At 47.3% G+C, this 12,070-nt stretch overlaps 1 protein-coding gene across 1 annotated transcript in view; it reads right to left on the bottom strand.

The window, feature by feature from the left end:
• The window catches only part of LOC144136214 (uncharacterized), a 70,978-nt gene extending 60,166 nt beyond the window's left edge, over positions 1–10,812 (bottom strand). Inside the window, exon 1 of the mRNA XM_077668336.1 lies at positions 10,462–10,812. The gene's annotated coding sequence lies outside the window, so the exon portion shown is untranslated. The remainder of the gene's footprint in view (positions 1–10,461) is intronic.
• Between the last annotated feature and the right edge of the window lie 1,258 nt (positions 10,813–12,070).

Below are 12,070 nucleotides of genomic sequence, written 5' to 3'. Positions count from 1 at the left end.
CCATCCTCGATTGTGGTTGTGTTGTCTGGAATCCCTACAAGCAGTGTGAAACCAACCAAAAGAAGGTCTCTGCAAAAGAAGGTCGCGCGCTCTGTTTGCAGAAGATTTGACATAGATTTTTCGCCGTCTACTTTTCTTCCCCAACTACGTCTCGGTATTCTTGCCGCACGTCGTCGTCTTGAATGCCTCAAATTCATGTACACTTTATTCAATTTACCTCGTTTTTCTTCGCTAGGTAATTATCTCACATTTTCAAAACCTTCGCATACAAGGAGCCACCATGTCCTAAGCATTTCGCCCTTTTATGCCTGCACTAACCTCTCTAAGTACAGCTTTTTCCCTCATACCATTGAAGTTTGGGATTCCTCATCAGGCAACATCCGCTCATTATCATTAGAAGAATTTCTACAAGCCTGTTCCTAATAAGTGAGTAATTACTCATTGGCACCCGAACGCAGGCATACGGCTCGGGTGGATGCCAATGAGTAACTACTCCCTTATTACAAATTTACGGCTCGGGTGGATGCCAATGAGTAATTACTCCCTTATTACAAATTTACTCCGCCTTGGGGGATTCCCCATATATTTTACCAGGCCTGTTCCTAATGTTGTATGATTGCGTCTTTTCCTCTTTGTATTGTTCTTTGTATTGTTGTTTCTTTCTATTCTGCCCCACTACAAATAAATAAATAAATAAATAAATAAATAAATAAATAAATTTGTATGAGCACGCATTTTCATCTGAGATTGTTCGCCGCAGTATTTAAGCAGTGGAAAACCCTCAGCAAAGATCAGTTGTAAGTTCAGCACCGTGCCTGTGTACTCGTCTTTTGCGCTGTAACGATAATGACACACCAACATGCCCAAGCTTCCACCTTGTATGATCACTTGATTGTATGCATACTTCCTGCTAGTTAGTGGTGCTTGCTGAATTGATATTTTGGTGTTGTTTTAATACACCTATGTGTGCATTGCATTTACTTGAATTAGTGATCCCATTTTATTGCGTTTGAAACATGTATGCAATGTATGTGCTTCTGGATGTGTGTAAATATTCTTTTAATGTGTGCTGTTTGCCTTGTAACGGCTGCCTGGGCCTCTTCAATCTGTTCACTCACAGCCTTTAGCACAGACAGCCGACCAGAACTTTCTGGGAAATAAAAGAGCGGAGGTGTATGTAGCACGGTCCATTTGCGACAGTCGCTGCGAAACGCGCCGCCCGAGGAGAGGATCATGGGCGGTGCTAGAGCGGTGGACTTAGAGAAGACCTCGACGAAAAAAGAGTATTTGTGGAAAACTAAAAAGAGCGCTACAGAAGTATACAGATGTGAGGCGCTCTCATATTCTCTACGACAAAGTACCAATACATACCGTAATAGATGTCGCTGAATCTCGCGTTAACCAATGGTAACCATCCTCTAAATTTTTTGTCTTGCGTCCCGAGAACTTTTGATCGCGAAGGTATCCTTTGAACTAACCAGTGGTAACAGTTCGCTACGTTGCGAGCGATTCCGACAGTACAAAAGAGGAGGACTTCTATAGTTATAACGTCCTCACCTTCTCCAATTTTACAGTGCACTATCCAGACACTCCTAAGCATGGGATCCTTCATAAAGCAGCCCTGCAGAAAGCAGGGGAAAAAGACAGGCAATGCAAGACGGTAACAGTTTTGTAATGTCTTTATATCCCGCTTGGAGGAATGAAAGAAAAAGAAAAAAGATTTATTCGCCAAGAACTCATGGAAGCACATTTCCGGCACGCTGCAACGCTGTGTACACGATCGTTCGAAGACTCTTGACCATCCCCTCGGGCGTCAGGATATACGGCAATACAGAAGAAAAAAAAAAGAACAAGAAGGAACAAGAAAACGCGGCAGCATGCGTCGCGCGCAACACTCGGCCTGCTCTCCAAAATATTACAGTTTGTACCTTTGCGCTCTCGCCTGCAGTCTCGGAATGAAACGCGGCCTTGGAACTCAGCACCCGTTCCGGATCCTGCGACGGCCGGGTGATCGTTTCCTCCTGCATCGTAACGCGACCCGCCCGATAAACTATCGTGCGTCGCAGAAGAGCGGCCAACAGCAGAGGGCGACAGTTCTGAATACTCCAGGCAAAAATGAACAACACGTGCGTTGTAGAGCCGGGTCCAGTATTCGAGGGCTCCAAGGCGCCAACACCCTCGGGCCTATATTGAGAACTGCTCGGTTGGAACTATTGAGAAAAAACGAGAAGAGGTTAAGCTTTCTGCATAAAAATTGCTTCATCGCAAAACTTTCAGTTATGAAATAATATTCAACTCTTTATTTATTTATTTTGAAGTTGATAGCTCTTCTCGTCAGCTCATTTAAACTGTGTAATGCACAAGACAGTTATGCGTCTTCGTCGGCGTCGTTTACAGTCAGCGAAAAATCCACGACAGATCTCAAAAGAAGCAACCTAGGACGTACGTGGGCCACCTAGGTCACGTGACCTTGCGGCGTCATCAGAACTGCCGACCACCGGATTGTGAGCAAACTGCGCAGTGGCAGGTGGCAGTAAATTAATGACCGGTCGCGAGAGGTTGCTCAGGAAGAGCAACCTGGGTCACACAAACCCCACCAGTGGCAGCACCTGCCATCGCAGGGCAGTGGCGCATCGCTTAATCACTGTACCAGGAATGGTATGACTCCCAGGTATCTATGAGAATGGCTAATTCTGCATATGTGGGCACTAACCCATTAAACGCTATCTCGTCATACCCTTCAGGCGGAGCTTAAGTGCCTCTGCCAATTTTTTTGCCTTTTCCCGCCATATCTGTGCTGCGGTGTTCAAAAATGTTATAGCACTTCTGTGACTGGCTCCTGAGGAGGTACGAGGAACTAGTGAACTCATAAACGTAAGATGTATCCTTACAGAAAGCTGCCTGAGCATTCCTCCGTGGACGACAGGTGATGTGATAAAACGAAGCACTTATTTTATAAAGACAAATAATTTGTTGTGATTTATAGTGGTGTGTGAGGCCGAGATATTGGGTTTGCTGCATTGATTATAGCTCCTGCATTGATGATAAGCGCTTCTCTACACCAAACCTGAAGCAAAGTGCGGTCTTGTACAATCGGCAAATTAATTAGCAGCTCGGCTGGTAGAGTGTTGAGCAGTATGAAATGGAGCAAGTTTAGGAAGGTAGCGAACTGGCGGAGTAGTAGTAACTACGTCAATCTAGAATAAGTAGTGACCCAAAAAACGCACCACGAGAAAGAAAACGCCAGGAGAATAAGAATGGGCAGGACTGAATTTAGCAAACAATCTAAAGTACGGAATAGCAGCTTACTGTCGAGTGGAAAAGCATGTGACAACTGTATCCTGCCGTAACTAATTTCTTAGGCCGAACTTAGGAGGCTAAGGGAAAGGCTTGAAATAGGGATGAGAATAGCGCAGCGAGACATATAGATAGGGGAACCTTGTGCATCAGTCACTACATTTGTGTTGTTATGCGTTGTATCCAGTTGCCGCGCCCTGTCATTCAAGCCCTTGTCTGGATTTGACACGCAGGACTGTGTATTTTGATATTGTTTAAGAAACGCTTTATTCATTACTATTAAAAACAAAAAAAGAACAGCGCCGGCTAAAGAAAAAACACTAACGAAATTCTAGCGGAAATCAAGGCCTGAAAAAGTAATTTGGTGGGGCTTGTAACAGCAATAGCATATAAGCGATGGTTTCTCAGGGTCACAGAAGGAAAGGGATCAAGGCATTCTCCTAGCGTTGCTGCGTTGAATAGCTTTGTTACGGGGCAAAACGCGGCGACGCTTACATTCCCAGGGAGAGGGGCTGTGGGAAGTCAGATGCGGATATGAAATTAGGGAGTCGGACGGGAAAGGGTAGGCAGCATTTATACATAAGAGATCAATGAGTGAGTCCTCAGCCGTGCAGCGGATATAATCTTACAGGAAATTTTGATGATGATGGTAAAGACGATGGTAACTACAGCAGAGATATTATTTGCGGGTTAAAGAACGGACGAGTGACGTAGTTAATGGTAAGAGATCTTTAATTTATGGTGAAAAGTTTGCGTTCCAATTGCTCTATAGCCGTCATGCGTTCATAAAGGCAACAATTAAAGAAAAATGAACAGCAATAAATAGGAGATACTATTTTTTCCCGCTACGTACAATATTTGTGCGACTGTGTTTCTTCAGAACAAATCGATCGTCTAAGGCAGCTAACACGCGAGCAGTCCGGTTTTGCTGCCCAAATAAAGCAGTGCCGAGGCAGGAATGACAGGCTCCAAAATATCAACTAGTATTTATCTGCACAAAGCGCAGACAGAGCAGTGGGCACGCGTTAGCAGGAGTTTAGTCAGGTAGCACGTATGGAAAATTCAACGTGTTGCAGATATAAGCATTAAATGACAATTAATAACAGGTAAAATCACAGAAGTAAATTAATTCAATAAAATGCACGACCATTGCGCGGTCAATATAAAAGTCGGAAGTGGTTTAAAGCATAACAAGGCGTTGGTGGCTTCGCTGCACAAATGCCTGTCATGCAGCAAACCTCGTTTGTTGCAGCAATGATATTTATTATTTTCTGTGGCGTAGTCATGACTTTCTTAGTCGAGCTTGCACTTTCATATCCGCTATGTTCTTTAATTTGCCGGGGCATTTTCAATGCTTATAACCCTTTTTCGCTTTACTTTTACGAGACGAAAAAGAACCGAAAACTGAGCGAGTTGGTGCATCAATGAAGAACTAAAAACAGCGCTGCGACGACGGTCAAGAAAGAAAGGCAAGCGCTGAAGGTTTATTACTTCATTGGGATTATCTACTGAACCTTGGCCAATCCCCCTGCCTGGGTATGTGTCATGCTTACTAAGAAGAATAAGAATAAGAAGAAGAATAAGAATAAGAAGAGTAAGAAGAAGAAGAAGAAGAAGAAGATTAAGAAGAATAAGAATAAGATTAATAAGAATAAGAATAAGATTAAGAAGAAGAATAAGAAGAAGAAGAATAAGAAGAATAAGAATAAGAAGAAGAAGAAGAGAAGAAGAATAAGAATAAGAAGAAGAGAAGAAGAATAAGAAGAAGAATAAATAGAAGAAGAAAAAGAAGAAGAAGACGAATAATAATAATAATAATAATAATAAGAGGAAGAAGAAGAAGAAGAAGAAGAAGAAGAAGAAGAAGAAGAAGAAGAAGAAGAAGAAGAAGAAGAAGAAGAAGAAGAAGAAGAAGAAGAAGAAGAAGAAGAAGAAGAAGAAGAAGAAGAAGAAGAAGTGTTATTGAAAAAGCGCAGGTATTAATACACTATCTAACACAACCAGGACTCATGCGCCTCCCTTCTGATCATGAGAATAAAGATATTCGATCTCACAGCCATAAAGGAGCACTGAAGCTCAGCTTACGCACGTGTCACCATCACATGGATGTAATAGGCGTCACATGTTTCTCTTGTTATTTTGTCCACATGCCTACAGATAACTTTGGTTTGTGTGAAAAGAGGTGGGCACAAATTCTTATGGGGGAATCAGGAAGCGCTTGTCCTTCTTGTCCGTCGTCGCAGCACTGTTTTTAGTTTGCGAGACGCTGCTGCACCATTTCCTTTCTGGATCGGCTGGCTCCAGCAAAGGCTGCTTCGTGGACCGATATATAGAAGAGGCATTGTCAGCAAACTCGAAATAGTCTAAATGACACCTGCCATTCTTACTATTCCGAGAAGCTGTCCTGTGAAGTTCGTGCACTAAAGCTGGGTATAGCTGTTCTCGTTTCCGTTGTCAACCGTAGGCCTCGGTGGACCACACTGCGTCGACACACACTGCATGACTTTATTTTCGCCGTCCTGACTTGGATTCAGCGCAATTTGACGTCGCAAATATAGTTTTACCCATTACGCCCTCTATCACTGAAACGGGCTCCGTGTGCAGAGGTAATCTAGCAGTGACTCTACGAATTGCGTGGAGAGGTAGGAACCAGTGCGAATCCAAAAATAAAAATAACACGCACGGAAAGATAAGGCTGTTGCCTCCTTAGTCGAGGCAAGCCAGGTCGTGCAAGGGATGTCGTTGTAAACCTCGTTCTTGCCTTATTTGCCCAGTAGTGAGTTATCTTAATTTTCAGCAGCCGTAGCTAGACCAGCATGGCGAGTGTCGTTGAAGAGCCTCCGGTCACTCTCGCGAGCCGCGGAGAGTAAAAAAGAGACAACTCGCACTGCAAGACCCGTTTGCTGAAAGGTGACCCTTCGTAGTACTGCCCGTGGTAAAATAAAGGATGCGCAGTGTGTCCGAGTCCAGGCGATAACCGCAGTGAGGATGGAGAGGAAGAAACGCCGGCGAAGCTCTGCGAAAGACGAGCACCGACAGCAAACCTTTCGTATGCTTGTCTGTGTGCTCGCTGATTTTAATGTTCACACGTTTCGCGACTATCACGTGCGTTTTCTCGAGTGGTTTTCCCGGCCGATCTTGCGTAGAGCAACACGCTCGCTCTATTCGCACAAACCGCGAGAGTCAGGCCGCTATTAAACGTGCAGAGGAAGCCAGGAGATGCATACAGAAAGCCATTTCCTTTGAAAAAAAAAACTGAAACCTTTCAATTGTAAACAAAAAAGAAATAACACTATGTAGCAATGTTAACCGCAGAGCTGGCGGATCAACAAGCAGGATCTCAGGTACACGGCAGTGCTGTCTTCAGCGTCTGGCGATTTCGCGCGTCGTGCTCCCCACGACTTCTCTCCACCCACACGTTGGCCTTTAACGACATCGACTCGCTTATGTTGCGCAACTTCAACCTTTCTTCCCCGCCTATGTCATTTTCCGAAAATTCGGTTCGCTGCGACGATATTCGCGGGAAACCATTTGCTTTTCGCGGCTGCTGTTGGCGCGAGAGGCGCACACAACCCGATACTGCGAGTGTCAGCACACGAGACGGCGATACGGAGAGCACCTCTTAAACGCGGAAACCCTGGTGGTGAGAAAAAAAGAATGAGAGCGAGCGGGGAGTCCCTTATCGGCGGCGCATCGTGCCCGCGAAGAGGATGCGTTCAGCGAAGGAACCTTCCAACTTATCGATCCCTGCTTGCGAGGCCGTTATCGACGCTGGCCTCGGGTCAAGCATCCTGGACGTATCTGTGCGACAGCGCACGTCCATCCGTTTGGCACGACGTCAGCCCTGTGCCGCGACCGTCAAGAGCTGCCGCGGCCCGGGTTTGCGAGCGCACCGAAGAGCTTTGAAAGCCTGAGAAGAAGTCTGTGCCAGCCACTCATCCGATCGTAGATGATCCGCTGTTTCGAGCTCTGGATGGTGCCGTTGATTATTGAGCCCCGTTACTATCGTGCGCATCATTGCAAGCACGTTACCAAACATGACAAGGAACCTTTTAAAGGAATCCCCAAATGAAGCGTGTAAATGAGGTTTCTTTGTTTTTTGTCGGGAAAATTTATGGGTGGCAGCCTCGTGGTAGTGCATCCGCCTCGCATTCGGGACGTGCTGGGTTCGATCCCCAGCGCCGCCGGGTACCCACCGGCTTTATAGGGAGCACAAGATTTCCCCGGCCTGGTGCTCGGCTATTCTGGGGTGAAATGCTTGGAAAAGGGCCTCTGGTCACTTCGTCCTCTCTCGATGGAAAATCTATCCGCGAGAGACCGAAATCCGCCTCGTGCGGATAAGCCCATTGTGGCCCTTTTTTCCCGTTGACGCAGTGACCAACTTTCGAAACTAGCTTCGAAGGTTGAGGCCTACTCTCATCTGCTGAACTCTCTTAGAGCGCAGTCATTTAAACCCACTGAACTCTCGAAACTCCGTTCAAACTCGCAACTGAATCAGAATTAGTTCTTGCTCACAAAAAGACGACACAGTAAAGACAGGGAAGGACAGTTTTTGTGCGCAAGAACTAACTATGAGAATGGAGCAACTAGCCCCACAACTCATTTTACTGGAATACCTCTCAAATGAATCACGAACCACCTTTCCAGGCCGATGGCGTTCGAAACTGGTTTCGCCCCCGTAAGGACGCGGCGGGGTTGGCGGACGCTGTTCCGAACGCACACCCTTGAGGAAGCCGTGCGCCGGACCGCGGGACGCTTGTACCCATTTTTCCCGGCGGGTTGCCGACGGTGGTTTGATCAGCGAAAATGAACGCGATATAAATATAGCTTACCAATACAAAGAAATTAAAAAGTTATTTGTTTTTGCAAAAGCGATCACCGATATGGACATAGCTGTCTAGTCTGCTAAAAAAATGGCCACGTTAGAAGTCCGAACATTCACAGGGAAAAACATTCCCTCACAGTAGCCATAGTTTGAGATGGCGAGGGAAAATGTAGGCGTCGAAACAGGTCATTCAAGGTTGCCTGCTCTTTGATTTTAAGGTGAGCTTGTCCGCAGCCTAATCAAGCCACGGAGCATGTAAAACCATTGAGAATAATGCTGTGGCCGAATGCACTGTCAGGCGTTGGTCTCAAGTGGTCGTCTGTGGCCGCTGTTATACACCCCGCAGTCTCCGGACACACGGCCATAGAATGGCAGCATCCGAACACGCGCCATGCGCTTCCAGGTTCGCTGGAGGGCGTCCAAGTTGCACAGCCCAAGACGAACGACGACAGCCTGCTTTTCAATGCTCTCTCGGCAGTCATATTCGAACGGGTGATCAGGCTGTCGTGCACACCCCAAGCGCTTTTCCAGCATTAGAGAAGGTTGTTCATTTTCCTAATGCGACATCAGAAGCAGGGAAAACTCTTTTAGCTACCTTATATATCTTTCTGACGAGACGTAACGCCATGGCTGGCACAGTCCCGTTGCTGAATCTCATTAGCACTTTCCTGTCTTTATGACTCACGACAGGGCCGCGATTAGGGCAGCCCCCCGCACAAGGCATTTCCGCTGCAGGAATTCCCACTAAATCCGGTGTTCCAGTGCCCAAGTTACGCTTACAGCGTGCACTGCCTTTGGCACCATATATGGCGCCCAACGTGGAACTATTGATTCCAAAGCAAACTTTTTCGCAAATAAAAAGTACGAGTTCAAGATTAAAGATATGTAAAACTTGCAACTTACATTCCATTAGAATATTCAGAACAGTAAGAAAGCTACGGAAAGAAATGACGGGGCAAATTTTAAAACCACGCGCTTTGCTCTTAAAGAATTCAGAGTTTGCGCCAGAAGACTAACGCGATTGTGTTCGAGTGCGTGATTAACTACAATAAAAAGCTATGTCTTGGGTACCTGTAAAGCTTAGCAATGACAGTAAATCTGTATTTTTTATCTCTTTAGCAGTTATTCTTCTGGCACAACACGCGTCGCCTCTTCAGCGCTTTCGCACGACACCATGGTACCGCAAAGTTATGCCGGAGTAATCGCTGCCGGTCAACCCAGAAAGTTGTTCTAGGCGAGATTGCAACAGCTATCACATGTTTACTTTTGCTGCGGTGAGGACGCATGATGGAATTCTGACTCGTTCTAGTCTTGCTGAAAGGCAAGGTTAATTACCCGATCCCCTGAAGCTGCGCCTACTGCAAAAGCTCGTACTGTAGAGCGCTAGACGGTAAACTGAAGAAATGAATTAAATATGTAACTTGCGCAAGCATTTATTGAATAAGCGAACTCAGCGACTCTATCATATGCAGCAGTACTGTGATGCGCCTCAAAAAATCTCTCTGAAAAGAGCAGCTGCTGACGCTATATAAGGTGAGGTTAAGTTGCATGCTGGCTTGAGGACTAATCTCTCTCTGATGAATTCGGTTCTTTCTTTCCTCTCTTTCTTCCATTCTGCAACTCAGCGAAAACGCCTTTTACAATGCACGTTAAATAAACCCAGCTGACCGAAAGTAATCCAAAACCTTCCACTAGGTATGCCTCACTGCCTTCTTTCCTGCTTTGGCATGCAACAATTTAATAATGCGTAAATAATAAACCAATAAATGCTAGACACCCAACACCAGATCGCGGTTGTTTCTGGCCAGCGTTTATCCATTGGTTAGCATTGCTGCATTGTTGACATGTACTCTTCTGGCTTATTGTCAGCTGCCTTTGCGCTTTGCCCATTTGCGAACGAGACCGGTTAAGAAAAAGTGCATTTGAAGCGAAGCTTCACCGCATGTTACTTTCATGGATAGAAAAGCGCTCTTACAGAAGTATCCCACACGTGCGAGCTCCGCTCTCTGTTCTTGCCCATCCGGGCATTACAAAACCATACAAAAGATCAGCTGAGCGTCCATGTTCTTTCTCAATGGGACTGCGAAAGCGTGAAAGAGAGAACGCAAAACAACTACAACAGCAAAACAAAACAAAAAGAAACGTGGCCAGTCACTAACGTACAACGCGCGCTGTTCGCACCCGAGGCTCTTCTGTCAGCTGCCGGCGGCCGCCAGTACCTTGGCGCGGCCTCAACTCCCGTCAACCCGTTCGCTGTCACGAGAAGCTGAGGACCGCGTGGCAACCAGTGCTGCTGTTTGCATGTGCGCGGGCTCTCGACGCAGGGCAGCGGTGCTCACCTTGATGCCGATAAGCGCTTTCGCCTGCAACGAGGAAGATCTCCGAGCGCACGGGACACGAGGCTTGGTGCGATGTAGTGAAGCGCTGTGGAAATCCTAACGCGGCTGTCCCACAGGCGATGACCGTAAAGAGCGCGTGGGTCCCACGAGGCGCCGGGAAAAGTAAAAAAGAAAGAACTAAAAGTAACAAGGAACCGCGCACGGAGCAGGGGCGCGCAGCACTGAAGAGCAGATTCTTGCCGGAAGAGAACTGCGCGAGAGGCGCTCCCGCTCGGCCCGGATGCAGCAGCAAAGCAACAAGGAGAGGTCTTGGCTCGCCGGAGGATGGCGGCGCTTGTCCAGGCGGGCTTGGCCGGCGTCAGAGCCCGGCCGGCGTTGGTCGCACGCGCCGTGTCGCGGCCGTCGACGCAAGCTGTCGTCACGTGCGCCGGCGGCAGTCGCGTGAACCCGCTGCGCGATACACGAGGCGCGCCCGAACCGCGCGACTCTCCGCCTCGCACGGGCGGCGCACCGCAGCAAGAAAAGTGCAAATGGCTCCCCGGCCGCCTCTCCAGCACGAACGGCGATGTGATCCTTTCTGTGCAGCGCTGGGGTACAACCTTCCGTTGCCATGCAGCGGAATCCTACGAGTGCGACGCGAAGGCTACCACATCGGCTGGTTAGCTCGTGAGGACCTGAAAACGGCCCACGTGCACGCAACTTCCGCAGGCTGTATAGCCACGGCAACCTGTGCTCGAGCTATAGATAGGCTTTACTTTTCTGGCAAGCTGAATGATCGCGAAGAAATAGATGTCGTCCGCGTATCGGTTATCCGATAGAATTACCGTGCGTGGAGCTGCTGTCTATCACATGCCAACGCAAGCGGTAATTCAAATAACGCAGAGCTCGACTTGTGCTTATCCGGACAGGAATAAGTAATCCGCATTCTTTACAAGTCTACATCACATTCTTCCCACCCGAGATTTGATGCCATACCATCAGAAGCCTTATCGGATTTCCAGGTCTGGAAGTGACGTTACCAGACCACAAGTGAGAACACACGTTTCGATGTATCTTCATTGTCTCCATGTCGCCACGTCTAGACACCTTTGGGAAAACATCTAACCGCCAGCTAGAGGGCAAAAATATAGCCTAACGGGATTGAAGTTTCAAAGCGACTAAGGCTATGAGAGACATCGCAGTTGCGTCTCCGGATAATTTCGACCGCCTGGGATTCTCTAACGTCCACTGACATCGCACAATACACGGGCCTCTAGCATTCGCCTTCATCGAAATGCGACCGCTGCGGCCTGGATCAAACACGCCTTTTTCGGGTCAGCAGCCGAGCACCTTAACCACTAAACCACCATGGGGGCCTAGGACGTAAAGAGATCTCTGGTTGTGAGCAGACAGACGTGTAGGGATCCACAAACACAGTCATGAAAGAATGACACAAACCTTAATGTAAAGGCATCAACAGCTTCGAATAATAATAAAAGCTTTATTTCCCCTCACAGAGACTCAGGGGCTGCAGGCAAAAGCTGCCTGAAAAAGGCAGCGTGATAAAAGCCCACAGTCACCTCATGCAGGGTGACAGCAAGAGCACAAAAGCACGCGCACACAAAGCACG

This window comes from Amblyomma americanum, chromosome 6, assembly GCF_052857255.1.
Source record: "Amblyomma americanum isolate KBUSLIRL-KWMA chromosome 6, ASM5285725v1, whole genome shotgun sequence".
Lineage (NCBI taxonomy): Eukaryota > Metazoa > Arthropoda > Arachnida > Ixodida > Ixodidae > Amblyomma > Amblyomma americanum.
This window is presented reverse-complemented; position numbering and strand designations above follow the sequence as displayed.